We start from the raw sequence: 5,738 nt of genomic DNA, 5'->3' as shown, positions 1-5,738 counted from the left end.
ATTTCAGTTTTATTATTGATGAATGAGAGGAATATATCACACTTTGGGGCTTCTGGAAGTGGATTTACTGATAATCTGGGGAATTGATAGGAAACTGCTTCATAGTTGGTGGAACAAATTCCCGCCCTTGGGGTGGAGCCAACAGCTGCATCCGTCCAATAACAGACAGAGTAGAAGTACTGTATCAGGCCTTGTTAGCTCAGTTGGTAGAGCATGGGACTTTTAATCTCAGGGTCTTGGATTTGAGACCCTTGTTGTGTGGTTGTTCTTCCCTTTTTCAGTCTTCATCAGCAGAGAGTTCAAGGAGTGTTTGAAATTAAATTCAACAACATCACCAGATTTCAACTACTCCCACCCCGCCCCCTCCCAGTGTAGTTGACAGGACTCTCAACCTCTGCCTTCCCCCTTCCCCTCCCTCCCAGATCTGCGACAGGGTTTCCCTAGTCCTCACTTTCCACCCCACCTGCCTCCACATCTAAAGGATCATCCTCCACCATTTCCGCCACCTCCAGCGTGATGCCACCACCAAACGCATCCTCCCCTCCCCTGTCAGCATTCCGAAGGGATTGTTCCCTCCGCGCCACCCTGGTCCACTCCTCCATTACCCCCAATACCTCGTCCCCTTCCCAAGGCACCTTCCCATGCAATCGCAGGAGATATAATACCTGCCCTTTTCCCTCCTCTCTGCTCATTATCTGAAGCCCTTTCAGGTGAAGCAGCGATTTACTTGTACTTCTTTCAATTATGTATACTGTATTCACTGCTCACAATGCGGTCTCCTCTAAACTGGGGAGACCAAACGCAGATTAGATGGAACAGCTCTGCTCAGGCCGAAAGCATGATCCTGAGCTAGGGTTGCTTGCCATTTCAACACTCTCCCCTGCTCTCATGTCAACATTTCTGTCTTTGGCCTGTTCCAGTGTTCCAGTGAAAATCAACCCAAGCTCGAGGAGCAGCACCTGACCTTTTGATTCGGCACTCTCCAGCCTTGTGAATTGAACATTGTGTTCAATAACATCAGAGCATGACTGGTGTCAGGCAACCACAAGCATAAACACACTCTTTGCCTTTGTCCCAGGACAGCTTTGTTATTTAATCTCTCCTTAGCTCTGCACTATCAAACACCTTCCCCTTTGTTCTCTCCCACATGCCCCTCCCAGTCACTTGTTTCAAACCTAATTCTTTTCTAACCTGTGTCAGTTCTGATGAAAGGTCACAGACCAGAAACGTTAACTATGTTTCTCTCACCACAGATGCTGCCAGAGCTATTGAGTATTTCCAGCACTTTTTGTTTTTATTTCAGATTTCCAGCATCTGCAGTATTTTGCTTTTATTGTGTCAGAAAGTCTTTCCTTGATTCAGGACTCTTACCTCTCTCCAGAATCTCTCTGCTAAAGATTGAACTTTATCTCATTTCACTCACAGCTCAGGGTCAGTGTGGCTCAGTGGGACTTCTGGCTGTGTCCCACTTCACAATCCCTCAGTACTGAGAAAACAATGGGGAATATTACTCACATGTTGTGTTCTGTAACTTTTTACAAACACTTTAATGTATATATTGTCTTCCAAAGCAGTGACAGAATGGTGGCTTTAGTGTGTTGTTGAAATAGCTTTGTTGAGTTCGTGCTGTACTAACAGTTAAACAGTTCTTGGTTCAATCCCAGGTTTTGGCACTTTCAAACTCTCCTGTGTCTTTTTCTTTGGCTCCAATTGTCAAGCTGCATGATTTACTCTGAAATTAGCACCAGAGAACCAAGGCACCAGCGAGCATGAGGAGCTGAAATTAGCACAGATCAAATCCACTTAATACTTCTGACTGAAGATGGTTGCAAATGCTTCAGCTTCATCTTTTGCACTGACGTGCTCAGCACCACCATCATTGAGGATGTGAATGTTTTTGGAGCCTCCTCATCTTGTTAGTTATTTAATTATCCACCACCATTCACGACTGGATGTGGCAGGACTGTGGAGCTGTGATCTGATCCTGAGGGAGATATCCGTGTGTGGAGTGGCGGGATGTATGGAGAGTGATCCTGAAGAGGGTGTCCGAGCCTGGAGTGGAAGCTTTCCGTGGAGGTACAGGAGTAGGTCATTCAGCCCCAGTGTTTTATAAAGGTTTAGCATAACTTATTTGCTTTTACTCTATGCCTCTATTAATAGAGCCAAGTGTCCTGTTTGCTCTGAGCAACCTTTTCAAACCTTGATCAAAAAAGATTGGTGTACATTGTCTCATTCTTCCTCCCAAACTGTATCACTTCACAAGTCTCTGTGTAAAATTTTATCTGTTGTGTGAAAGCCCATTTTACCAGTGTGTTTAAGATCCTCTGAAGTGTGTTACTGTCACTGGCATAGGACGAAATTCACGAGCATTCTTTGATGCTATCTCCGTGGAAAGAGCAATCTTACACACCAGCTCAAATTGGGATTTTGTGTGTTTAGTATCTTTCCTCATCCACCAATATAAGCACAAATCTGTCTCATAATGTACGGTCTAAGAATGTGCCAATGTTGCAATGTGGTGATAAATTCTTCAGTGTCACAATGTACTCACCAACTGTTTCACTACTTTTCTGATTTCTGGATCCAAGTTTGTAGCTTTCCGCGATCTCTAGTGGCTTAGGGTTGAGCCTCACTTCAACGAAGAAACGGAAAATTATGATTTAAAGATTACACTGTCAATCATTCACATCTCTGTCTTCTCCTGAACTTCGAGTTCAAATTTGTTTGTGAAGTTGATTCACACGTTAAGACAGCACAGTCTTTGTCTTTGTGAAGGAAGTGATTTGGGAATGGATGGTTGGAACTGTCACTTCTTGCACAGAAATTCAGTGCAAATACTTGATCACTCACAATTTCCTTGAGAGAAATTTGTTCACAATCGCATTCGACACAGAAACGGCCTCAGCATTAATCTCACTGAAGCAGAATGTGACCGTGTTGTATGTTTGAGAATGTTGTTACCTTTATTTGTCGCTTTTAACCAAGACTGGGAGACAGGGCAAGGTTGATCCGAGGTTGGAATATATTAACATTCAGGAGCAAGAAAAATCAAAAGGAACAAAATAAGAAAACCCAGTCTCCGGATTTGAGAATCTGTAGATCCGCTTTGGGAAAGTGAATCAGAGCAGAATGAAGGGTGAACTGTCCAGAAGAGATGAAGACACAGCTCAGTCAACACGTTCCCCTGGTTTATGATGCTGGAACATTCCTCACACAGAAATGATTCAACCCAATGACAAACATTCTTACAGCTGATAATTTATGCTACTGATTTAACGACTGTCTCATGTGGTTACCGAGTGACGACGAGAAGATATTAAACTTTGTTCTATTCAATCTAGCTGTGATAAAGTTTGAATTTTTCTCCCTTTTATAAACAGTATTTGAAGGGTCTCGGTAACAATGTTCAGTGTTGATGAGAGTGCGGTCTGGGTGAGAAGCTGCTGAGTGTGACAAGGTCAGGACTGGATGCTGGAAGTTCTCTGACAGTGTCCCTCTATCTCTCTAATGGGTTTGAGTTGATTTACGACTGGTAGCTTTTATTTTACTTTTCTTATTTCGAGATATAGCCCCTTCGGCCCACCGAGTCTGTGCCAACCAGCAACCACCCATTTATACTAATCCTACATTAATCCCATATTCTCTACCACATCCCCACCATTCTCCTACCACGTACCTGCACTCGGGACAATTTACAATGGCCAATTTACCTATCAACCTGCAAGTCTTTTGGAGGTGGGAGGAAACCAGAGCACCCGGCGGAAACCCACACAGACATAGGGAGAACTTGCAAACTCCACACAGGCAGTACCCAGAACTGAATCCTGGTCGCTGGAGCTGTGAGGCTGCGGTGCTAACCATTGCGCCACTGTGCTGCTGTTGGTGTTTTGATAAATGAAGGAAGCTCCCTCCACCCATTTTTTTTGGACAGACAGTGTGGTATAAGGATGTAAAGGGTTAATGCTGAAGATAATGGGATCAACCCCTCCCACTGTCAGAGTGATGATGGAACAGTCACATGAGATGAAGTTTGGGAGAAGAGAGAGCAGCACCAAGGATGCTAGCTTAGCAGGCTTGATGAGTGTGTATTTTGTATTGTGTAAATTAGAAAAGAGTTCTTAGTTCTTTCAGCAGGAACTGTGTCCAGAAAATATCGAGAAACTCACAATTTTATTATTCAGGAGTCGGAACACAGATATTAATTCCAAGTGACAGTTCTGGGACCAATTAACAAAAAAAGTAGAGAATAATATTGCTCACTGATTGAAATCCCCCAGTGAGGAGACAGTTAAACAGGTGATCTTTTGGGGCATCCTTCGATCCAAGGTTTCAGCAACACTTAATCTCCCTTTTTGGTGAAATTCTCTGTTATTTGCAACTTTTTTTTATCAGCTTTGATGGGCGAGTGAAAAAACTGAAAAGATTGAACAGTTCCATCCTTTCTTTTCTTCCTTCTTCTCTTCTTTCCATCAGTTTCTCTTTTCTGTCCCAGATCAATATAATGATGAGAATCCCACTTTAATCTGCTGTTTCTGGTGTTTTATCCATTCCAATCAAAATTTCAACATTCCAATCAAATCTATTTGTTATTCCACAGTGTCTCTCCATGTGTTTTATTCTGTTGTATTCTCTCACAGTCTGTTTGATGATCAATGTTGCATCTCACTCTCTGTTCTGGTGAAGATCAGAAGCAGTGATATCTGTTTACACCACCCGACAAGTCGGCCTGATGCTGTGCCTCGCTGATCATGTGGGTGTAAAGCAATTCTTCCAGTCAGTTAGTTCAGTTTTCATTTCATGAGAAATTCGGTCATCATGACTTCATCAGTGACCTAATGGTTCAGGTGTCTGAGTGATGTTAATCATGATGTGATGAAATGATTGTATGTTCCAGTCTTTCCGTGGTGGGTTTTCACACTGAGTAGAAACGTGTTGGACATGGTCTGGAAATGTTTCACACTGCTCCATTCCCAACTTCATTTACTTGCAGAAGATATATTTCCATCATTCCACAGCTGGCTGCACAGCCAGAAGCTGTGCTGAAGGTGACAGCTATGTGTCTGCAATTGACAAGGTGGCCGAGAGGTTAAGGCGATGGACTGCTAATCCATTGTGCTTTGCACACGTGGGTTCGAATCCCATCCTTGTCGCTAGTTTATGAGCTGTTTCGTGTATTATTTATGTTGGGTGAGCTGCTGTGCAAAGTCAGCCTCGAAACCTGTTCTTGTCAGTATCTTGACAGTGATTCCAGAATTGGTTATACTTTATTAAAATTGAGACAGACAATTGGAATTCTTCACCCAAACTGCACTGGAATGAAGATCAAATCGGGATCACGAAACGGAGCAGGATTTTTCCTCCCCTCCTTCCTTCCATCATTACTTTCTCTGGATTTGCACCAAGTGAAAGACAAATGGGAAAAGCAAATGGCGAGGGAGCAGATGCAGAAAATTATCCTTTGGCAAGAAATTTATTTTCAAATCTTCTTGATAGATTAAGTGAGTGAGCAATGCTTTGGCAGATGGAGTTTAAAATGAGGGGTCATCGACTACCGACGATAGATCAGAGTGTTTTTTTGTAAGAGGTGAGATGTTAGAAACGGTTGAGGAGCAGAGACCCGAATACTGAATTAATAAAAGCTCGTGGACTGGTAGAAAATAATGTGAAAAGTGAACAGAATATGAAGATTGGAACTCATGTTGCAGTGATATAAAGCTCTGTGCTCCTGAAGTAAATGT

General features: G+C 42.9%; 1 non-coding gene across 1 annotated transcript; it reads left to right on the top strand.

Annotated features, from left to right (window-relative positions):
* Positions 1-5,068: 5,068 nt before the first annotated feature.
* Positions 5,069-5,150, top strand: trnas-gcu (transfer RNA serine (anticodon GCU)). Its single transcript has one exon. It is a non-coding gene; the product is annotated as a tRNA-Ser (tRNA).
* Positions 5,151-5,738: the final 588 nt, after the last annotated feature.

This window comes from Heterodontus francisci, unplaced genomic scaffold (genome assembly GCF_036365525.1).
Source record: "Heterodontus francisci isolate sHetFra1 unplaced genomic scaffold, sHetFra1.hap1 HAP1_SCAFFOLD_148, whole genome shotgun sequence".
Classification (NCBI taxonomy): Eukaryota; Metazoa; Chordata; class Chondrichthyes; order Heterodontiformes; family Heterodontidae; genus Heterodontus; species Heterodontus francisci.
The sequence above is the reverse complement of the archived record's forward strand: the minus strand, read 5'-3'. Positions and strand labels throughout refer to the sequence as shown.